Here is a 24657-nt window from a genome sequence, read left to right as displayed (position 1 = left end):
CGGCAAAGGAGAGTTTTCAGGAGGGATTTGGAAGAGGACCAGGAGGCAGCTTTGGGAATGTTTACGTGGAGTGTCTCCCATGCCTGAGGGACAGCACAGGGAGAAAGCACAAAAACGCCTGGCTGACAATTTTCCAGGTGGGTGATGGAGGCAGGTGTCCTAGGCCACTCAGAGGTGCGAGTTCATCATCTTGATGGTGAATGGGAGATGAGCGATAGGGTGGGGCTAGGCCATGAAGGGCCTTGAAAATGAAGACAAGCAGTTTATATTTCATGCGATGGTGAATGGGAAACCAGCGGAAGGACTCCAAGAGAAGAGTGATGTGGTCAAAGCAACCGGCTAGACAAATGATCTTTGCAGCAGCATTGTGAATGGATGTGAGCAGGACAAGACTGCATTTGTCAGGAACAGAGAAAAGGACATTTAGTTAATCTGTGTTGGTACTCGGATAACACAGTGATGGACATGGCATAAATCGTACGTGGTACATCTAGATAGATCGATTTCCAGGCAGCAGGCAAGGAAGAATATCTGTCTTCTTTTAAACTGCTTGTGATTGATTTCTCTCTTTTACTTTATTGGCACCATAACTGGGGGGGGCGGGGAAAACTTGCTGAGGGTTGTACAATTTGTGCAAAATTCAGGGAGTGAAAAATGTTTCCTTAGATCATTAGACGAAGCAGGTGGGTGAAGTAATATCTTTTATTGGACCAGCTTCTGTTGATGAGAGAGAGAGAGAGAGAGTCTTTGAACATAAACAGAGCTCTTCTTTAGATCACAGCGGGCAGTTGAACAAAATGAGGATGGGTGGGTGTAACACAGGTGAAAAAGGCACTGAATCCTGCATGCTTTACTTGTGCAAGTAGCCGTTACAGAGAGAGTCATCTGGTATTCAACAGGCATGCCCATGGCCTTGGTCTTACTCCATTGAAGCCAATAGGACTTTCGCCAGAATCAGCACTCCTGCTGAATAGGTACGTGCAGGACTGTCACGCAAAGAAAGGAGCAGCCCTTCTGCTACATTTTCACAACATCCAGAAAGCTGCTTCAAACTGGCCTTCTAGCACGATTGTGATTAGAGTTTGGTTGCAAGCCTGAATCCGTCATTCCGCCAGGGGACTGCCCCGCCATTCCTGCGACCCAGGGAGCGAGAAGACAGGCTGCCTCCGACAATCAAATGCAATATTTTCAGATTAACTCTGTTCATTTTAGCACGAACCACGCCGCCACATTGGGCCATTTTTGTCTGCCCGATTGCATCTTTACTGAGGCCGCGGATATGTCTAGGCTGTGATCAGAGGTGTGTCGACAGACACACCCACTCCGGCTTTGATCTAGCTCTCTTGAATAGCATCACAGTCAGTAGCTGGGGCTGTACAAATCCTCCTGGGACCCCAGGCGCCCTGCCACAGCTTTGCTGCTATGGCGAGGGGAGCTAGTGAGATCAAAGCTAACTCCCGTGAGTCTGCGCACACCGCAGTCACACCTCTGATTGGAACAGAACCGGGCCCTTAGACCGTAAGCTCTTTGGGACAGGGATTGGCATAGAATCATAGAAATGCCAGGCTGGAAGTGGCCTTGAGAGGTCATCAAGTCCCACACCCAGTGCTGAGGCAGGACCAAATACATTTAAACCATCCTGGACAGGGGTTTGTCCTACCTGTTCTTAAACCTCCAATGACAGGGATTCCACAGCCTCCCTTGGAAGCTATTCCAGAGCTTGGAATTATTCCGGAGCTGGAGTTAGAACACTTTTCCTAATACCTAATCTCCATCTCCATTGTTACCGATTCAGTCCATGGGTTCTCAACATAGCTTCATGGGGCATGGGGAACGGTTGATCACCATCCTCTTCATAACAGCCCTCAACATATCTGATGACTGTTACCAGGCCCCCCGCCCCAGTCGTCTTTTCTCGAGACTAAACACGCCTTTTCTTTTAACCTTGTCTAAACCTTTTATTATTTTCCTTGCTCCCCTCTGGACTCTCTCTAGTTTATCCACATCTTTCCTAAATGTGGGGTGCCCAGAGCTGGACTCTGTACACAGTGCTGAGTAGAGGGGGACAATTACCTCCTGTGTCTTATAGACAACACTGCTGTTAATACAGCCCAGAATGATATCGGCCTTGTTACTTCCTTGTTACTTGTCTGTACAGTACCTAGCACAATGAGGCCCTGATATTTGATTGAAATCCTAGCTAATACTGTAATATATAATGAATTAATCATTTTAAGAAGCCATTTTCATATAGACGCTCCACAAATCGTAAGATTTGCTTCCTGTGGGACTGCTTGGGAGGAAGAAATAAGCTTATTTTTCCCCCACACTTTTCAGCCTTTTTAGCCCATAGACAGGATGGCCCAATGGTTAGGGCCTTAGCCTGCCACTTCATGAGGTCTGGCTTCCATTCCTTCTTGCATGTTATGGGGGCACCTTAAGTAACTTGCCCAACAGTGTGATTTAAAAAAAAACAAAACGAAAACCCACAGAGCCGAGCCTGGGTCAGCTGGCCTGGCCAGCTGGGTTTAGAATAGCAATGTAGACCGTCAGGGCCAGGCTGGAGCCTTGGCTCTGAGACGCTATGATGGGAAGGGGTCTCCAGGCCAGAATGTCTGTAGTGCAATTTGATATACATGCACCTGCGTCGGCTGGCCACGCCATTGGTCTTTTACTGCCGTGCAGTCATGCCTTTGGGGTACATCTATGCTGCAGTCAGTTAACGAAGCCGGATCACCATGCTCACCGGCGGGAGGAAAGCATGATCACCTCCGTTTTACTACCCGCTGAGCTGAGCCCTGGGGGGGGCGGCTTGTTTTCATAGCTCCCAAGTGAACGGGCTGACCTAGGATGAAGGAGGCCGGGGTGGATTTCCCTCCCGCTATCAATCGGCCGCTCTCATTTGTTTCAAGCCATCAGCTGGGGCACAAGGCCCGGGCGTCAGTTCAGAAAAATTGCGGGGGGAGTCGTGTCGGCGTATACAGTCTGCAAAGTCAGAGGAGGGCAAAAAGTGGAGGTTATAGGTCTGGAGGAGGAGGGCAAACCATGGTCGGGGGGCAGCTGCCCCCATAGCAAAACCATGCCCCTCGTCTAAGGGCCCGTCTGCATCGTGCTCTGAAACGTTGAGAACCCACCGCTTTGCTTTGGCAGCAGAGGGCAGCAGAGGGTCCTTGTCGTGCCGGCGCTCCCTGGCTTCTCCGTCACCCTCCTCCAGTGGCTGTAATTACTGCAGTCGGTAAGTGGTGCTGTCTGTCTGGAGCTCCAGAGGCTTTTGATTTGTCTTGGCTCTGGGCTCTGACATGCCTGGGAAGGGCAAGGAAAGGAAATGGGTGGGAGCTCCCCTCTAACCACAAGCGTGTCCTACCCCCCACCCCAACCAGGTCTGAGAGAGAGGAGCTTGCTACATCAATTAGAAATAATACGTCCAGATGTTTTGTTTGGGTTGTTCCCCCCCCCCAGATGAAACAAGCCACTAGCTTCTCCCTTTAATATAGGTAATTTCCATTTGCTCATAGCAAGGCGAGTATTATTAATAGGGGAGATGGTGTGTGTGTGTTTGCATGGTGCGTGGAGAGAGTAACTATATAAAACCGGTGTTAGGTCAATAAACACGCAGCCACTCTAAAGACCTCTGTGTAGTTCTTTGTACCCCAGAGGATTTCCCCGCAGGGTGGTCCGTCTTTGTGACCAACACCCCTCCCTTTCCATCTTTCCTTCCCCCACTCCCCACATCTGTTCCATGGGCCTGATCCTGAGAAGGGCTGAGCACTCTCGGTTTCTGGGACTTGAAGGCTTTCAATGCCTTGAAGCAGGATCTCAGCTCCTTGCCGGTCTGGGTCCCGAGTCCCTTGTCTTGGAGGTGAGCGTCGCAAGCAGTGTCGTTGCAGGAGATTGAAAATGTCAATGTCTAACATTGTCTCTGTCCTGTTCAAATGATCCAGTATCACCCTGAGACTTCCTGCATCCTTATCCCCACTGCCAATAGCATCTCTCACCCCATGAGAAGGATGACCCCCCCGCCCCTATTGCCAGTGCCACTCGTATAAGGAACTTTGTTTATTAGCCATCAAAGAGGAAGGTGGGTCTTGTAGTTAACGAGCCGCTCCTAGCAATCAGGAGATCTGTGTTCCAGTTCTCAGCCCTGCTGCTACTGCTGATAATTATGTTGTCTTGTCTAATTAGACCATAAGCTCTCTGGGCAGGACTCTTGATGATCTGAGGAGTAAGGCGCATGTACAGAGTATTGCAATCAAGCCCTATTTGTGCAATGGGGGTCCTGTTCTTGGCCGGGGGCTTCTCGATGCTACTGCAATGGCAATAATGAAAATCAGTGGCTGGTTTCTCCGGCATCTCCATGAAAGAGCTGAAAGAAATCTAGAAATCATTGAAGTTCCTCCTTGAAATCCCCTTGCTCCTTTGGAAGGTGCAAGCCCGGGGCGAAATGTGTTGAACTCTCTTCCGGTGCAGTTCTCTGCAGATGGAAAGATCTGGGTGGGTGACCCTGTCTATTCAAGGGTGCTGTGTGTTCTCAGGATGGAGTGACGCTATTTCCACATGGCACAGGGCCACGGCATGATGGTAGGTAAAAGTGCAGAGGCCTGCCTGGGCCTGTATGAAGAGGGTGTGTGGGGGGGAACCTCTGACAGGCTCATCTTGCTTTTAAACTTCTGCAGAGCCACGTTTCACATCTTGGCTTCAAAGCAGCATTTGACAGCCAGTATTCGCATCTGACCCACTGTCCCATGTGTTGTGACGGAGTCTCAACAGAGAGGCCAGCCTGGGATGTTGCACGGGTCTGCTTTTCGTTCTGCCCGGAGGGTTGCTATCCTCAGCCAGCAAAGGGAATAGGGGGAGGTCTCTTCTGCCTGCGAGAGGAAGAGGAGAAGGGGAAGGGAGAAACCAAGAGGCAAAATAATTTCCCCTGGTTTGGAAAGAAATCTGGAAAACAAACAGCCTCAAAGCACAGATTGTGGCGTTGGGAGAAGAATGTGAGTAGTCACTTTCTCCTCCTCCAGCTCGATGGGCTGACGGGGTGTCCCAACAAGCCATAAAACAACCACAGGGAGGAGGCGGCCCCAGTGGCTGTGATTTGCCATTTGTGAGCTTTCTGCACCTACACCAGGACGCGACAGAAGGAGGCCTGCAGAACATCCCAGCCAGGAAAGGAGAGTCCTTGAAAGGTTTCATCTCGCCCATGGGGATGGACTTATGAAATGAGTGTTACTTAGCGTTCCAACACCGTGGAAAGCGCTCCAGAAGGAATACAGAGTGCTTAGTCGACGGGATGGAGCCGGCAGTTCGGGGACGAAGAACGTGGGCGTTTGCTTGGCATTCGCCTGGAAAGCAAATGTATTGCTTTGTATTATTATTATAGCTATGACAGTGAAACGAACAAGACCTAAGGGGGGCTGCTCTGACAAACTGTTCCGTGCACACATTTACTCCTGTTTTGTGAGTCCACTGAAGTCAATGAGGCTACGTGTGGTGGAAGAATAGCTGGGCTCTACCCCCAACGGGCCATTGGAACACGCCCTGCAAAGCTATTTTTTTTTTTGCTAGCGCTGGCAAAAAACACTTTGGCTCATTTAGCCAGATCCAGTAACGCAGCCTAGTTCTGCCGAAGCCAATGGACCAGATCCTTACCTATGCAGATCAACCAGAGCTTCACAGGAGTCACTGGGCCCGATTCCCAGTAGGCGTAAATGTGCGTGGTTCCACTGAAGTCATTGCTTCTGGATGAAGTCAATGGGGCAATGCTGATTTATGCCAGCTGAGATTCTGGCCCCATCTCTCCCCTGTTTCATTTTGGAATTGCTTTATGGTTTAGAGAGCAGTAATAATCACCTCATTATTATTAATATCCATGGCAACCAAATGGAAATTAATCACACTACTTCTATTTATCCCCATAGAAACAGAGCCAAAACAAACAGGCCTTATCCACAATGCCTTGTTCCTAGAAATCCTGCATATTACATAATTACTAACAAAATGAACCGGCAATTAACAAGCTGCCCAAATTATCCAGTAGTGCCTTTTGAAAGGTTAGTGATGTTCAGTTAGATCAGCTTTCAAAAGGGGTACTGGATAATAAGGGTGGGCTAAGAACATTTACAATAGCTGCCCCCAGCTTTACAGCTGACTTCGCTGTAAATGTTTGCTTTGGTTGCTCATTGCTGTGCTTCCTGGATGGCACATGTGTTTTCTTTCACTGATTGTGTTTTGTAAGCTAGGCAGGTCAATGCTTAGATGGGAGACTTTAGAGGAAGAGCAAGGTTTTGTAGGCGAGCAGTACATGTGCTGCTTCCCTTTCAAGTAGTGATGAAGGAATGCGTCAGTGCAGTAACGGAGGTGCTGGCTGTGAAATGGCTGGGCGAGGCATAACATCATCCTCTTCGCATGTAGCCATTAAGGTGGAAACTGATTCGTCTGCATGTCTCTCTGTACGTGACTCTGCTTTGAGGTTTTAGTGGTGTCCTCTGATTGCTCCTCCTGCAGAAGTGTGGCTGTAACGTTATGATCTCTCCTATTCGAAGGTGTATCAGAGAGAGCTGTGTTCTGGCAACCCATCGAGATTCAACTGAATATGTCTCTTCTTGTGCTATGCTGTTGTGTACTGTATGTGGTGAATGAGTGGACTCCTATGCTCAATTTGGGGTTGCCCATCATTGTTTGCCTGCAAAAAATATCTCTGATCTGATCCTTCGAAACCGAAGGCTCCACCGACCATGATCAGTGAGCTGCAAATGCAGCCACAGCACAGATGGAAAATAGATCTGTAGAGCTCACAGAAGCCCTGGAAACTCTGACATTTAAAACTCAAATCCCTACTGCAATTTTAGAAGGGAAAATTAAGACCTCAGTCCTGCCAGCACGTGTTGAGACACAGTCCTTTCCCCAGAGAACTTACCCTGTAAACCCCTGATTCTGCAATCAGAGCTGGACGGATGGACTCCTGCGTCAGCTTCAGTGGGATAGTGCAAAAGCTCAGGGATCAATCTGCATGAATGTGATTGCCAGGTCAGGCCCCGCAAAGACAGGTGGGGAAAGAGATGAAACAGGCAAAATGTGGACACTGTATACATACATATATTTTTTAAAATACAAGATTTGACTCCTTGAATAGTCCCATAGAGCAGAGCGGGGTTACATGTGTGCAGAGTAAAGTAATAGTCACCATGGGTATGACTAGACTAAAGCTGTTGCTGAGATATACAATAAACCAAAAACATTTGTGCCCTGGCACAAACATTTGTAGAGCATCTAGACTCATTTAAAATGGTGCAATTGGCAACCGACTGACTCCAGTTGCAATAGGGTTACAAGTTGTTTCACCAAGTGGAAAGGGCATTTTGCTGTATTTTGGAGTGGAATTGGACTCTAATATTCAACCAAATCCCCATGGCAGGTAGTGGGGATAAAAAAAAACCCATATTCCATGATATACTACCAATAGAAAGGAATACTCTTTATCTGTGGCCCATCCCCACAAAATCTGACCCTTTAAAAAATTCTTTAAGACCTTTATTAAGAGATGCTTGCAATTTGCTAACTTTGAAGTGTGTGGTGTGGGGTGGGGGAGAAATCAAGTATTGCATTTCACACACATTAAAAGGAAAGGCTATTCAAAATCTCATCTTGATTGGATAAGTAGGAAACAACTTGTCAAATCTTTCAGCTTCGTTGGTCCTGAAAGGAGACTGACAGGAGTTTAAGAAAGAAAGACGGAAACCTCATGGTGGTAAATGTTGAGTTATCCAGACAGCAGCAAGGAAAACTGCAAGTGCTGAAGATCTTCATTCTTATTCCTGGGTTTCCGTGTTCTCTTACTCCTTCTTGTTTGGTGGCTGGGTAGTGCTAGGTGCATGACATTTACCCAGCCCCATCTTTCTGGGCATTGTGTCTTCAGCTGATGATTCAGTAGTCTCCTTGGTCTCTTTGCTATCTTGTGGTTTCCGTGGGCGTCTGCGTAGATAACTGAAGTTAGGACGGTAGCGACGTTGAATTATTGCTGTCTCTTCAGTCTCATTTGCAGGAGGGTTTCCATTAGACTTTTCACCTCCGTCCTCTCTAGGCAATCTCAAACAATGCTGTCGTAAGCTGAGAAGCTGCCTGAAGCCCTGGTATAGGCTCTGTTTCGCTGGTTTGCTTTCTTCTGCCCTCTCACCTTGACTTTCATCATGCAAGACTTCTGTTCTCACAGGAGAGTTGGAATACTGGGGCTGACACCCATAGTATCTGGGCATGAAATAAGACTGGCCACTGTAGGGCAGGTTCCCATCTTCTGGGGCATCCGTTGCTCCCTCGTTCTTTGGCATGCTCTCACAGATATGGTAATTCCTGTGAGGCGGACTCCTCCTTGGACCCAAAGAGCACTTGCGACGGTCTGCGGCGTATATGCTGCCTTGCACAGGGATGCCGCCGGGACCGGTGACATTGGCAGCCTCCAGGCCTTTATCCCCTAGAACCACATCAAACTCCACCATCTCCCCATCCCCTACGCTACGATGGTACTTATAGGGGTTGTTCTTCTTGATGGCCGTCTGATGGACAAACACGTCCGTCTTGTTGTCGCTCCTCATAATGAAACCGTAGCCATTTCTGACGTTGAACCACTTGACCGTTCCCAAGACCTTCCTTTCGATGACCATCTTCTCCTCTGCAGGGATCAGTGAAAACAGGAGGCATTTACTTTTGACGGCTCCAGCCTGCTGATCCTCTTGCACTGCGGGTTTGTTGTTCAAGACCATTGCCCAGTTCAACTTTGCTTTGGAGATGCTGCTTCAGGCTATCGGTGACCCGGTGCCCCTGACCTTCAAGGGAGACTAAAGCCAGGAGCAGAGCCACTGCTGCCTTCGAGCTTTTGTCATCAGCACTAGGCTACCCCTATGGACTGGGCTCAGCCTCTAGCAACTGTCACAGTGAGTGACCAAAGCTTCAGGCAACATTTTTAACCAATCGGATTGCAGCTTTCAAGTTTTACAGCTGAACCAGAGGCCAATTGGCTCAGCCACATGTGATGTCACAGAACGAAAACTCAGTGGATTGTTACATACTTCTCAGGATGAAATGAGTGGGAGAATCTTCTACGTCAATCTCAGTAACTTGTGGTCAAATTGGAGCAAATCTTTTAGAAAGGCAGCATAGAGGAAGGAAGGCCCAATGGTTAGGGTGCTCAGCTGGCATTTGGAAAAGCTAGGTTCAATTCCCTGCTTCTTGTGTGCTGTAGGCAAGTCAGTTAGTCTCTCCATGCCTCAGTTTCCCATCAGGAAAGTGGGGATTACAACACTTAAAGATTTGAAGGTGCCCCATTACTCTGGAGGTAAGTGTCGTAGATCGACAGCATCTTGCCTGCTGCAGGGCAGAAGCTGAGGACCAGATGCTGCTCTTAGTTTCCTCGATGTGAATCATGAGTAGCTCTGTTGGTTTCACTGGAATTACTCCAGATCAACTCCAGGTAGGAGACTACAAGCAGCCTTGCCGTTACACTAGGTAGAACCAGCCACGGGTGACGCTCAAGAGATTTGGAAGTTTGCTAGATAGTGAGAGGCAGTCCAAGCCGCAAAAAGAGCTTCCAACCTAAAGAGACAAGACAGTCAAAAGAAGGGTTCTTATCCCCATTTTACAGATGGGGAACCGAGGCCCAGGGAGATTAAATGACTCAGCCAAGGTCATGCAGGGAGGCTGTGGTAGAGCCAGGAAAGAAACCCAGCTCTCCTGAGCTGTCGTCTTGTTCCTGAACCACAAGACCATCCTTCCTCTCATCGCCAGGATGCCAGCTTCATGTTGGAGTAACTCCAGTGCCCTCATTGGCATGGCCCTAGATTTACACTGGCATCATTGAGGTGGGAATCATGGTAATTCCTGTGGCTGGTGTCATTCGGTAAATCAGTGTTTCCCCTGGTTTGACTCGGCGGTGAAGTAATGTGTCTGTTTTTAGGAGTTGCCTGTTTCCTCCTTTGCCATTGTCTGTGTGTATGTGATTCCACCCCCCCCCCACACACTTTCTTAACGTTCTCAGCTCCTATTAATCACTCAGCCAGCAGGGCGGGTGTGGTTTTCTCACAATGATTTGTTTAAGGAGATTCTCATCAAATGAAGCTCCATTCTTTCCTTTGCTCCACCTGTCTGCTAACCCTTAGTCCCCCTTGCCATAACAATGGGCTCGATGTGGTCACCCTTGCTTCAGAGTAGTGCCTCACTCCCTGAAGAGACCTGTCGAAATCAAAGGGGTTGCTCACTGAATAACTGTACCATTCAATGCAAGGTTTGCAGAATCTGCCTCGCTATGGGTGAATACAGCAGTGTTTTTGCGTTACAGAATTTGCACACGCAAACCCTATCGTTCAATGTCAGCTGGCTCGATGTTGCTATTATTTACACCGGCTTCAATCCAGAGTAACTCAGTCTCATTGGCATGTCTCCTTGTCATGGATTCACAGGGTCTGGTCTAGGCCCCAGCCTGTCACCAGTCCCTTGGAGCCAATCCTTTAGAGTGCTGGACTCCAAGGGTGCGTCTACACTGCACTTTCAAATCCACAGCTGGCCCATGTCAGCTGATTCGGGCTTGCGGGGCTCAGGCTAAGGGGCTGTTTAATTACAGTGTAGACGTGCTGGCTCCAGCTGGAGCCCAGGTTCTAGGTTTCGGCGAGACGGAAGGGAATAAAGCGAGCCTTTTCAAAACAAGGTAACAATTTATTAGCCACCCGGCCTACAGAATCTGAAAGTCCTTTGGTTAGCCCAGAGAAGCAGAGGATAAGAAAGAGCTCAGTCTTTCTGACATCAGGGATCCCCCAGCCGAGTGACTGAGGAATCCATTTTGGCCTTGTCTCTCTGTCTCTGTCCCTTTTGCCTAGTTTCCCAGCTGTGTGTCCAGTGTCTTTCTCTGTGAGCAACTCAGCTCTCAGCTCTCAACTTCCCCTTGGTTCTCCAGCTCGGGTCCTTTCCCACAGAAAGATGGGGGAGGAGGGACAAATCTCTCCCCTCTTGCCTTTTAGTAGCTCAGTGTGACTGTCCTGGCCATGGGGGTCTCCATTGTCTTTCCAGATCCTCCACGGAGACGGGCTGATTTTCAGCCAGCCATTTAACAACCCAATTCATACCATCCCAGACAGTTACGTGACACACATTCATGTCTCCAGCTCTGCCCCAGCAGCAGCTTTTTAATACGTTACACTCTGCGCATAGCAATGCAACGCCCGAAAGGAAAGTGAGATGCCTGTAGGAACGCTTGTTGCACTCCTGATCTACAACAGCGCTACCGAGATCAGAATCTGCACCACAGCCTTCGGTTATACCCAGCAGGCAGCATTACTTTCAGTAGCAAGTGTTTGCAGGATTAAATTCGGAGACTCTAGGCTCTTCAGGGAAGGGATTGTGGATTTTATTCAGCTGTGAAGATTCCTACAGCTTTGTGGCAATATAGATATATGGTTAGCAAAACATGTGGAAAAGGGTGATCCAGTGGATATAGTGTACTTGGACTTTCAGAAAGCCTTTGTCAAGGTTCCTCACCAAATACTCTTAAATAGGAGTCATGAGATAAGAGGGGAGATCTTCTTCTGAATCAGTAACTGGTTAAAAGATTGCAAACAAAGGGTAGGAATAAATGGCCAGTTTTCACAATGGAGAAAGGTAAACAGTAGGGTCCCACAAGGATCTCTACTGGGACCAGTACTGTTCAACATAATCATAAATGGTTTGGAAAAAGGGGTAAACAGCGAAGTGGCAAAATTTGCAGATGATATAAAATTACTCAAGATAGCTAAGTCCAAAGCTGACTGCAAAGAGTTACAAAAGGATCTCACAAAACTGGGCAACAAAATGGCAGATGATATTCAATAATGATAAATGCCAAGTAATGCACACTGGAAAATATAATCTCAACTATGCACACAAAGTGATGGGGTCTAAATTAGCTTTTACCACTCAGGAAAGAGATCTTGGAGTCATTGTGGATAGTTCTCTGAAAACATCCACTCAATGTGCAGCAGCAGTCAAAAAAGCTAACACCATGTTAGGAACCATTAGGAAAGGGATAGATAATAAGACAGAAAATATCACAATGCCCCTGTGTAAATCCATGGTATGCCTATATCTTGAATATTTCATGAAGTTCTGGCCACCTCATCTCAAAAAAGGTATATTACAATTGGAAAAAGTATAAAGAAGGGTAACAAAAATGATTAAAGTTATGGAACAGCTTCCACATGAAAAGAGATGAAAAAGACTGAGATTGTTCAGCTTAGAAAAGAGATGACTAAGGGGTAGAGGTCTATATGGTAGAGGTCTATAAAGGTCTATAGAAGTCTATAAAATCATGAATGGTGTAGAGAAAGTGAATAAGGAAGTGTTATTTATCCCTGCACGTAACACAAGAAACAGTGGTCATCCACTGAAATTAATAGTCAGAAGATTTAAAACAAACAAAAGAAAGTACTCCATCACACAATGCAGTCAGTCTGTGGAACTCATTGCCATGGGGTGTTGTGAAGGCCAAAAGTATAACTGGGTTCAAAAAAGAATTAGATACATTCCTGGAGGATAGATCTCTCAATGGCTATTAGCCAAGATGGTCAGCGATGCAACCCCAGGCTCTGGGTATCCCTAAACCAGTGGCTCTCAATCTTTCCAGACTATTCTACCCCTTTCAGGAGTCTGATTTATCTTATGTACCCCAAGTTTCACCTCACTTAAAAACTACTTGCTTACAAAATCAGATATAAAGATACAAATGTGTCATAGCACCCTATTACTGAAAAATTGTTTACTTTCTCCTTTTGTCTGTCTGAAATTTCAGTTTGGACTGACTTTGCAAGTGCTTTTTATGTAGCCTGTTGTAAAACTAGGCAAATATCTAGACGAGTTGCTGTATCCCCAGATGATCTCTGCGTACACCCAAGGATATACGTATCCCTGGTTGAGAATCACTGCCCTAAGCATCTGACTGCCAGAAGCTGGGACTGGGTAACAGGGGATGAATGATTCAATAATTGCCCAGTTCTGTCTGTTCCCTGTGAAACATCTGGCACTGGCCACTGTCGGAAAACAGGATACTGAGCTAGATGGACCATTGGTCTGACCCAGTATGGCCCTTCTTGTGTTTTTATCGGATGAAGGCAATGGGCTCTGATTTGGGCATTCTGGGAATACAGCCAAGATCCCCTTTTTTTGGCCTTACTATTCAGTATCATCCAGGCACATCCCAAAGAGATGTAGCGTCCTTGAAGATTGAGCGCCACCCAGCTCAGTCTCTGACTAGGTCCTTAAGGTGGTCTGGCTGGACATTCAGTTTGTGTCCGTTCCTGGAGGTCTTATCACACCACTGAAGCTTCTGGTGACCATGCGATCTCCAGCTGTGTAGCACATTCTCTGGCAAACGTGTTTCGTAATTCGTTGGTCTTCCATCCTAATACTACGTCCGTGCCAAGAAAGCTGCCGCAACCCAACCAAAGCTGATGGAGGCGGTTGCTGGGTTTGGCTGTGAATATCTCCTACTATTAGACAACATGCAGTAGCTGTGCAGCAATGCTCTCGTCTACCTGTCTGCCTACCTTGTCTTGCTGCCTACCATCATGGTGGCTGAGAGAGGCTGTGCACACCTGCTCTACTGCCCGTCACTTGCACCCATACGTGCAGCACATCAGTCCCATGCAAGATCAAGCCCATTGAAAGCAAGAGTTGGATTTCCATTCAGGCCAGCTCTGTGCAGCATCGCTGAATTATACACTGGGCTAATGCTTTTTAATGACTCTAATGCCAATGATGCAGTGCTCAGGAAAGGAAGAGGACATTGGGAAGGCATGTGTCTGTTTTCAGGTGCAAGATATGCTTTTCCTTTCATTGGTGTCCTTTTTATTATTATTATTAGCACTGGAAGGACCATTAAACAGACTGTGATTGTGACGATGATCAGCCTCCTGTTGGAATTACAACAAGGTTCCTGTTCACTTCTTGCTAACTTCTCCCCTCTGGCTTAGAATCTTGGGATCACTGAGAAAATAATTACCCAACATGCACTGGACCCGTGTCCTTCCTTCAGCCGGTCCCCGTGCCTAATGCTTTCTGGTTGCTATTTCTGTTTGCTTTGTAACGTGATTATGATGCACATCCTGGACTGGCATGTTGGAGGGCAGTGGGCTAATGAAAATTACAAGGGGACCATTTTTTTTTCTGCCAAGGATGTGATTGAATCGCAGCGACAACTGTTAAGAATTTACACATTTTTAACAAATGGGGATCATTTAGGGTTGTAGCATTTTGGAGGAAACACTGGGTGTCCTTAGCATTTATGGATACTGAAAAAGGAACCCACACATGCAGACATCTTCTATCAAAACTAAGCTTTTTCAGATTACCAGGAGATAAGGTTAGAACACATGGCTCAAGGCTATTTCAGCAGCTCAGATATTTCCTCGTTTGAAACCAAGTGAAAGCTATGTTCAATCACTAACAAAAGTCAACATTTGGTCTATAACCTGTAAGAAAGGAACTGGGTTCTGGACTGGTACCACAACTGCCATTCCCAACAGAAAAGCCCAGTGTGGAGTGATTGTGGCAACTGAACTACCCTTTGATCCCTAGAGATTCTTCTAAGTCATGGCTAAGTCACATTGGCCAGAGGGTGAAGTTAGGAAGCTTGCACCATTGATGCCCTTGGTGGACTAAACAAAGGACATCAGTCTACAGGATTGACATCCTAAGTATTTTATAAACAAATGGAAGAGAGGGGAAGTTGATGAAAATAATATAAATCAGAAGTTAAGAATTGTAGAAAATGGATAAGGGAAGCAAAGGGACATAAGGAAAAATCTATGGCCATCTGAGTTAGGGAAAATAAGGACTCTTTAAAATACATTAGGAACAAAAAGAATCCTGACAATGCTGTCGTTCCATTATTAGATGGAAACGATAGAATTGTCAATAATAATGCAGAAAAGGCAAAAATATTCAATAAATGTTTCTGTTCTCTATTTTGGGGAGAAAAGATGATCTAATCTTATCATATGATGAGGAAGAAGCTCTTTCCATTTCACTAGAATCTCTGGTGGATGTTAAAGAGAAGATACTAAAGTTAGACATTTTTAAATCCACAGGTCCAGATTACTTGCATCCAACAATTTTAAAATAGCTGGCTGAGACACTCTCTGGACCATTAATGTTGATATTCAATAAGTCTTGGAGCACTGGGAAGCTCCAGAAATGGAAGCAAGCCAATAATGTGCAATTTTTAAAAAGGGTAAATGGGGTCACCCTGGTAATTACAGGCCTGCCAGCCTGACATCAGTCCCACACAAGATAAAGAAAAGGCTGATCTGGGATTCAATTAATGAAGAATTATAGGAGGGTAACATAATTAATGCAAATCAACATGGGTTTATGGAAAGTAGATCCTGTTAAACTAATTTGATATCTTTTTTTGATGAGATTACAAGTTTGGTTGATAAAGGTAATAGTGTTGACATAATATACTTTGACTTCCGTAAGGCGTTTGACTTGGTAACGCACAATATTTTGATTAAAAAATTAGAATGACATAAAATTAACATGGCACACATTAAATGGATTAAAAACTGGCTAACTGATAGGTCTCAAAATGTAACTGTAACTGTAAATAGGGATCATCATCTAACAGGTGTGTTTCTAGTGGGATCCTGCAGAAAGAAAACTTAAAATCATCACTGATAAAGTTTGCAGATGACACAAAAATTGTGGGAATTTTAAATAATGAAGTGGACAGGTCACTGATTCAGAGCGATCTACATCGTTTGGTAAACTGGGTGCAAGCAAACAATATGTGTTTTAATAGGTTAATGTGAATATATACATCTAGAAATAAAGAAGGTAGGCCATCCTTAATTACAGTTCTGGCGCTCATAATTCAAGAAGGATGTTGATAAATTGGTCAGGGTTCAGAGAAGAATCACAAGAATGATTAAAGGATTAGAAAACCTGCCTTCTAGTGTTAGACCTAAGGAGCGCAATCTGTTTATCTTAACAAAGAGAATGTTAAAGGGTGACTTGATTTCAGTCTATAAGTATCTACAGGGGGAACAAATATTTAATAATGGGCTCTTCAATCTAGCTGAAAAAGATATAATCCAATGGCTAGAAATTGAAGCGAGTCCAATTCAGACTGGAAACAAGGCATACATTTTTAACAGTGAAGGTGATTAACCATTGGAACAACTTACCAAAGGTAGTAGTGGATTCTCCCTCATTGACAATTTTTAAATCAAGATGGGTTACTTTTCTAAAAGATCTGCTCTAGAAATTATTTTGGGGAAGTTGTCTGGCCTGGGTTATACAGTAGGTCCGACTAGATGATCACAATGACCCATACGAGCCTTGGAATCTATAAATCTAACTAGAGCTGGGGCAATAAAGGCTTTTTCAGTTCAGAAAACCTGAAAAAAATCTGATAACATTCAAACCGAAATAATGGTTTTTTGAATTTTCATCAAATTGGAAAACTCGAAAGAACTTCATTTAGAATTGACTGAAACCTTTTGGGTGGACTCAATACATTTTTTCCCCAAAGTTCTGTGTATGCCTGCATGTGTTTTAAATAGGGCAGTTTGAAAGTGAAATACCCATTTTTTTTCACGGCCAAAACTTGTCAAATTTGACAAGAATTCACAAAGACTGTCAGAGCCCCTGAAATGCATTTTCTAGCAAAAGTTCTATTTACTGAAAAACATTTCAACTAGCTCTAAACCTGATCCCTTTTATAAGCACGAAATCCAGCTAAACTCATGGAAAGCAGCCAAAACAAAAACACACAAACTATTAGGGCAAATCTACACAGCAAAAAACTAACGCATTGAACAACAAAAAAACACTGCGACTGCAAGTCTCAGGGGCTGGGTCAACTGACTTGGGCTTTTGGGGTTCATGCTGCAGGACTGAAAATAGCAGTGTAAATGTTTGAGCTCAGGCAGGAACAGAAGCTCTGAGACCATCCCTTCTTGCTGGGTTTCAGGGCCCGGGCTCCAGCCTGTGCCTAAAGACCTATGCTTTTATTTTTAGCCCCACTGCGAGAAAACTCATTGCTGTGGGGTTTTTTTTTTTCGTGTAGATATACCCCAGGAATGCCACATATATAAAGAATTCTTCTCATTATGGGGATGTTCAGATCTTCCACTTTGCACTCATTTTAGGAATTAAATGTGTACTTTTATTTAAACAGAAACCGAAGCGCCATGCACAGCTCTTTTCCCTCTGTCTATTCGGATAAAGTAACAACTGCTCAACCGGCATGAATTCCTGTTGGTATTACCTATGCTATTGAGGACCAGCTGGCATGCAGCTGCATGTCAGGCTGGGGAATACCCTGAATTCCCCTCTGAGGAAATTGTTAAGAACAGGTTAGACAAACACCTGTCAGGGATTGTTTAGCTACACTAAATCCTGCCTCAGCTCAGACGGGATGGACTAAATGACTTCTCAAGGTCCCTTCCAGCCCTATCTTTCTATGGTTCTGTGAATCCACTCCAGATCCATTGCTTCTGTGTGCCGGATATTCATCCATCTGTCCATCTAACCTCCCATCACCACAGTATGTGGCCATTATGACTGAGATGGGATTGAACAGTGAGTGCCGTCAGTATCATAAACCTAAATCTCTGCTCCACACTATTATTATTATTTTGTTTGTATAGTAGCAGCACCTCAGAGCCCCGGTCACAGACCAGGACCTCATTGTGCTAAGTGCTGTACAAACACAGAAGAAAAAGAAGGTCCCTCCCCCACAGAACTTAGATATTAAGAAACAGATAGATTCATGAAGGGTTATAGGACAGATTTGTAATGGGAAGGGTAATTAACCATTGGGACACTTTATCAAGGGTCACGGTGGATTCTCCGTCACTGACGATTTTCAAATCAAGATGGGATGTTTTTCTAAAGGATCTGCTCTAGGACAGTGGTTCTCAAAGTGGGGGGCATGCTCCCCTGCAGGGGGGGCACAAGATAGATCATGGGGAGGCGTGGAGCAGGGGATAGAGCCGGTCCAGCGCCACGCTCCCCAGGGATGAAAGCAGCCACCACCTACCTCCTGCAGCAGCAGCAGTCTCCTGCTATTGGATAAAATAAACCTCAACCCAACCATAAACCCCCGTTAATCAGTCTTGAATTTCAAAACAGTTTAGTTAAATTTCTTATTTTTTTAATTATTGTATTACCATAACACCCAGAAGCTCCTGTTGCAGACCATGACCCCACTGTGTTAGCTGCGGTACTGACACAGAACAAAAAGATTCAATTGCGCCAAAGAGTGAGCTAGATAGGGTGACTATATTTTCCCAACGGGAAAACAGGTCACCTCAAGGGGCTAGCCTGAGCCCCACCTTCACCATCCCCCTCACATGCAGGCCCGGGCTACCTGGCCCAAGCCACTCAGCCTTGCCACCAGCCCGTGTGGTGCCCAGGCCAGCCGAGCCACCTATCCCTGTCCCCGCCCGTGCAGGGTCTGGGCTGGCCCAAGCTGCTTGTCCAAGTCCTTCCTCTTGTGCAGGCCTGGTGTCACCACTCACCTTCCTGCACATTCCTCCACATCCTGCTAAGGGTCGCACCTCACTTTTTTTGTAAAACTAGGAATTTGTCCCATGTAGTCTTGACAATTGATCATCAGCTGGCAAGAGCAAACAGGACAAATGTCCAGTTTTGCCAAAAAAGTCGGGGCGGCCCGGACAAGGCTTAAAAAAAGGACTGTCTTGTCCAAAACAGGACATACGGTCACCTTAGAGCTAGCTAGTGAGGTAGCTTACTTTCCTTTCCTCTCAAGTTTTATGGATACCTGAAGTCCACAAGAAAGAATATTCAAAATAGTTAGTGTTGAACAAGTTTTAATTTGACTCAGAACAATTTTTTTTTTTTTTGATTTGCCACAAAATTTGTTTTTGGTTCAACCCAACACTATTTCTTTTCCTTTTCTCAGAATTGCCACTGAAATGAAAAATCTGTTATTCAATCAACTCTAAGAGTGAGTTGTCTCAGGCTATGTCTTCAGTGACGGCGGCAAATTTGCCGCCGTCAGATCGATTTCTCTGGATCGACTGAGCGATCAGTGAAGACCCGCTCAGTCGATCCAGAAATCGACGTATTAAGACCACCTCCACAAGTTGCGTAGCACTGCGTCGATGGGAACGCAGTTCCCGTCAGCGCAGTGCAGTGAAGATGGCGCGCAGAAGAGAAGCAGAGAAGTCGACGGGAGTTACACAAGTTTTTTGTGTTGCTTGCGTAACTCCGGTCGACTGCCGCCGAATCTCGGAGGTAAGTGAAGACAAGCCCTAAGACAAGAGTCAATAATGGAGACAGACAGGGAACACAAGGGAAAAATGAGACAACACCAGTGGGCATGAGAAGTAGCGGGCTCAGCAGTCCAGTGGCCTCACCCTGGTCAGTTTTCTGTAGGCATTGCAACAGAGGAGAGCTTTAAGGAGGGATTTGAAGGAAGACAATGAGGTGGCTTTGTGGATGTTGATGGGGAACCCCACTTGTGTGAGAGACAGCGCAGGAGAAAGTGCTAGTTATCCTGCCCCTTTAGCCACACTCCAATAAAAATTCTTTGTTATGTCTTTAATTTAATAAAACTTCAGATGATGTGGAACGCTCCTGCCTGGGTAATGGAGTGTGGACAAGAATAACATAACAGGCCATCTCTTGTTTCTCCTAAGTCATCAAATGTCCACAAGGAGGCAAAAAAAGTAATCTTTTTTTTTTTTTTTACTGGGACCCTATGCCTGTATTCCACGCTATGGGTCATTTCTATTGGCTTCAATGGGAGTTACTTGCATTCTAAGTGGGGACAATGGAGACTTACCTGAGTAGGTTTTTTTCGGTACAATGCAGGAGATTTGACCAGACTGGAAGTTTGCTGGATCTTGAAGAACAGTACAATAGTCTACTAAGAGATTCTGTGGAATTCTTTTATTTATTTTGTCAACCAAAAAAAGAGGAAAACTATATTTTATTTTTCTAATTTTGAAGGCTATACAATGCTTGCCAGATGTGGCCTTTCAGTGAAAGAGTGGAAGGTTTCCTTTTGCACAATTAAATTATTTAATTGTGCAATGCTCTTCAGGGTTGGCTGTTCCATTGCCAGCTCTGTTTGGCTTGGATCGTTCATCGTAGGCCTGCATTTCTTCATCAGGTGCTCCATGGTGTCCTTAGTGGTGATGGAAGAACCACTGAAAGTTCAGATGTTCCATCTGGAGGCTTGCCTAAGAAGGAGGCATATAATTTCTGCACACAGAGAAGGAGCCGGAAGTTACTTCATTGTTATCCCAGCTCTGACACCATGGCCAAGGGCAAGAAACTTAGCCCAGACTTGGATGTCGAAACTAAGGAACCTACATCCACATTTTGGCATTTAATCATCCAGTTGTGTAGGTGTTCAGCACCTTCAGCTCCCACACTAGACCCCCTCCTGCTCTCTTTCTACTCCCCCTTCAAAATCTCTACTCTGCTCAAAGTAAAAGTGGACTTTATTTAGAAAAATCAAAAGCAAAGGTAAATGGGATGAAGAAAAGTTGACCTATCCCAACCAAAGAAAGCTTTATCACCTCAAGCCCACCAGACCATGTGGAGAGTCAAATGCTCAGCTGGCATCAATCAAGATAGCACCACTGAAGTCAGTGGAGCTGTGTGATGCTGACGATTTGCTCAGCCAGCACATCTTAAGGGGCCCCTAACTAGAACCATTTGGCCAAAGAGATAAACTACAGTCACATCTGTTCTCTTGCTTCCCCCAAGTACCACACCTACCTTTATCAGCAATGCACTCTGCAGGATGACACACCGTGGCTGGATCTGACAAGCTTTTCCATAGGCCAGTGGCCCTCAGATTGTGAAAAGTGAGGCTGGGTGGTGGGACCCTCGTGGATCTATGACTGAAGAATTAAAGTCACTTCTATTTTTTCCTATGGCTGGGAGATTGCATTACAACAGGAACTGCGGAAGGCTCTGTACTGATTATGTATGTTTCACATTTTTAAATGGTGTCAAGGGTGCCCAGTGGTTGGGCTGAGTCCTCTTTGGACGTAGGATAAGTAATAATAAATACATAAATAATATTCCTGGCGTTTAACAACAGATGAGCCACCAGCAGTGAAAAGATCATGTTCTGTGTCTGTCTTTCCATGGTTTTTCCACATGGCCACAGAACAAAACAGAGAAAATATCCATCAGGCCATTCGAGATGTCAGACGGGAAACCCTGCAGCTCTCTCGCTGAGACTTTCGAACCTGACCTTTCCATTTTCACTTGGCTGGCTCCATGTAATTTGGCAGCCTTTGGAGCACACCCTGCTCCGACCCTGGTCCCCATGCGATTAACAGTCAGTAAAAATGAGAGTACGGAGGAATAATTTCATAAATTAGGCGACACCCATGGCTGAAAGGTCCAATATGTCATGAGTGTACAGGGCAGAAGAACAGTTTGGCAGGTCCAATACAAGTGTTTTCCGGGCCAGTGCATTTTCTCAGCGATGAAAAAATGTCATTCCCTGTGCCGCAGGAAGAGGGAATCATCCCCCCACTAGGCAGCACCTCGCACCAGGTCCCAACTACCATGAGTGTCCCACCCTAGTCCATGCTCCCTGATACCATCACACACCTGTCCCACCTGCTGGCACCATCGCCAGCTGGCATCACCGCTCACTTGTATCTACCCACCAAAAGCAGCACCCTCACACAGGCAGGAGCCCAACAGCATCTCCTGCCTGTTGCCCCTTAGCAGCTCCCACCCGAGCAACACCCCTCTCCAAACTTGCATCTACACACCTTCTGCCTGTTCAATCACGCCCACAGACCAACACCGTCACTGCCCTGCTCCAGTGTACCACCCCTCACCACTTACACACCAGTGCTCAGCAGACACAACCCCCAGCAACTCCCGCCAGAACCCACAAGAAACTGTTAAAGAAGGTGACCTTTCTGACTTGGGGACGGCTGATGGGAAGGAGAAACATGATTGTCTTCCTGTGCTGGTGTGAAGATGGAGGAGGAAGGCGCTTGTCCATGGACAAAAGAAGAGAGACAACACCTGCTCTGGCCTGCGTTTGAAGTACAGCCAATGGGCCCCTGTTCGTGACTGTTTGTATCTGCTCATGGGTAACCGAGACCGTCCAACTGGGTCTAGAAACAAGGTCTTCCTTGGTGTAGAGTTCTGTCCAATCAGCAGGCCATACAGTCGCTGGAGCCAGTCACTAAAGGGAAAATACGATCACATGTACTAAGACAGAGCATCGGATAAAGGCTGTCAAAAATGGCTCGTTACTAATATGGCTGCTAATAACAAACCGTAATGCCAGTACGTACACAGGCTGTCCCATGTCCACAAGTCAGCGTGCAGGGAGGTGGCAGGGCTGGAAGATAGCGTGAGACCTAGATTGATGGTACTTCTTACACCGGAGGCATTCATTAAAAAAAACAACTATTGACAAGAAAACAGGCTTCCATGCAGCTTGAGTTCCAGCTTTCTCTGCCAGGGAGCACACCCAGTCTGCTATAGCAGCACAAATCGAGAGCTAATGGCTGAATCATATATTGCCTATAAATCATATCACGGGAGGGTGCAATGCACATATTGTTTCCCTTTCCAAAACAGGCCCCACCCGTCTCCACAGCGTTTCCTGCTGCCTAGCTCAGGTGGCTCGCTGCTCAGCTTGCTGGCTTCTGGGATCCCTTTCATAGGCGCCCAACTCTCCCCAGGCAATGCAGAGAATCTGGGTGCCTAACTCAGCGCTGCCAATCCCACTTGGGGCCAGGCTGTCTTGCCTTCCTCCGCAGAGCGGGGCACGGCTCACTTGCAGGTTCAAAACAAGTGTAATGGTGGATTCTTTGTCATTTGAAGTCTTGAACTCAGGATTTGAGGAGGTCAGTAACTCAGCCAGAGGTTAGGGGGCTATTACCCGAGTGGGTGGGTGAGATTCCGTGGCCGGTGACGTGTAGGAGGTCAGACTGGATGATCACAATGGTCCCTTCTGACCTTAAAGTCTATGAGTTAGGAGTTGCAGCACTCCGCGTTGCAATGTCTATATCCTTTTGTGGCTCCAGCCCCCTATGCCTCCTGCAATGTACCACACAGAGACGTGGTGAAGATTCGCTGGGTGATGTTTAAGAAGCGCTGAGTATTATTATTACGCTGGTGTCGGTGGAATTTTATCTGGGTTTGCATTTAAAGTTTGATGGGAACGTTTCTGGTTCTAGTGTCTTCTGTGGTGTTTCCGCAGCACTGGCCAAATGGTGTGTTTGCAAGAGACCACGGAGTGTCCCAGGGCTACCCACTGTAGCTCAAGGAAGGAAGTAACCTGTGTAATCCGCTGATTGGTGAGATCTCACTGGTTGTTACTGCGTACCTGCCCATTCATTAAGTGATGTGCTAACTACATTGCCACCGTCTTACTTCCTGATTAGGCCTCATTGTGAACAGCTTGATCCTGCAACTTTTACTCACCCAAATAACCCCACTGAAGTCAAAGGAGTGAGGCCTCGTTGCGTGACAGCTTGGACCCTGATTTCAAACATCTGGCTGCAGGGGATTTCCTAGGAATGTCACAAAAAGCCATCATTTCCAGATGGCCTCGCCCTATCAGATAGGAGAGAACACCGTGGCTACTTCATTTTCATTTGGTCTCAAGTTGCAGGGGGGAGGTCTAGGTTGGACATTAGGAAAAAGTTTTTCACTAGGAGGGTGGTGAAGCACTGGAATGGGTTACCTAGGGAGGTGGTGGAATCTCCGTCTTCAGAGGTTTTTAAGCTGAGGATTGACAAAGCCCTGGCTGGGATTATTTAACTGAGGTTAGTCCTGCTCTGAGCATGGGGTTGGACTAGATGACCTCCTGAGGTCCCTTCCAACTCTATGATTCTATGATTCTATGATCTCAGAAGCCACCATGTGGCCCCTGTTGCTAAGTATAGGCTACCAAGGGGAGGCTGCTGCACTTGAGTTTCATTTACACTCTCCATGCTGCAACTGGTGTGGACGCTTGCAAACAAGGCCAGCCTGGATTCATTCCCAGAAAGTCTCCCATCGACTTCAACAGGCTGTAGGCGAGGCCCTGAAGGTGGGCCACCCCAGAGAGACTGGCAGGATGGCTGAGTGGCTAATGTGATGGCATAGTAATCCCGTCTGCTTTGTATCAGCGGGCTTGGTTCCTAAAGGAGTGGAGCTTCAGGAGCCCGTGTGATGCTGTAGATAGAACATGGGCCGAGTTGTTCAGAGACCTGGCTTCTAGTTTCCTTGCTTTGCTACTGCCTCAATGTCCTGCTGGAAGGTGCTCAGATACTTCAGTGATGAGCCTGGCATGAAAACCTGCAAATAATAGAATAGAACTTGGAGCCAGGCACAGCATTCTCATTAAGCTTCAGTGCTGCCGTTAGAGCTTTGAGAACCCAGGATGCCAACGAGAGATCATTGGGATGTTGATGTGTGTCTGGGAGGAAACACTGGTTGGACGTGATTCACCGTTGCCCCGCACCTCATTCTGCACCTCAGCCCATGCCATCCTGATATGGTCACTTTTCCTCAGGGGTAAATGACCCAAGGAAAGCTATGGAGAATCAGGTCCATTACACCCAGCTGTTGCAGTGACAGATGCCTGCTAAATACTTGTACTAGCAATAATTTCACCGAGGTCACCAAACAGTTCTCAGA

General features: G+C 46.3%; 1 pseudogene; it reads right to left on the bottom strand.

The window, feature by feature from the left end:
• Window positions 1-7826: 7826 nt before the first annotated feature.
• Window positions 7827-8750, bottom strand: LOC137141552 (Y-box-binding protein 1 pseudogene; annotated as a pseudogene).
• Between the last annotated feature and the right edge of the window lie 15907 nt (window positions 8751-24657).

Source organism: Emydura macquarii, unplaced genomic scaffold (assembly GCF_026122565.2).
Source record: "Emydura macquarii macquarii isolate MOO-44397 ecotype Brisbane River unplaced genomic scaffold, CSIRO-AGI_Emac_v2 contig_3080, whole genome shotgun sequence".
NCBI lineage: Eukaryota > Metazoa > Chordata > Testudines > Chelidae > Emydura > Emydura macquarii.
Note: the sequence above shows the minus strand (reverse complement) of the source record. Positions and strands in the feature narration are given on the sequence as shown.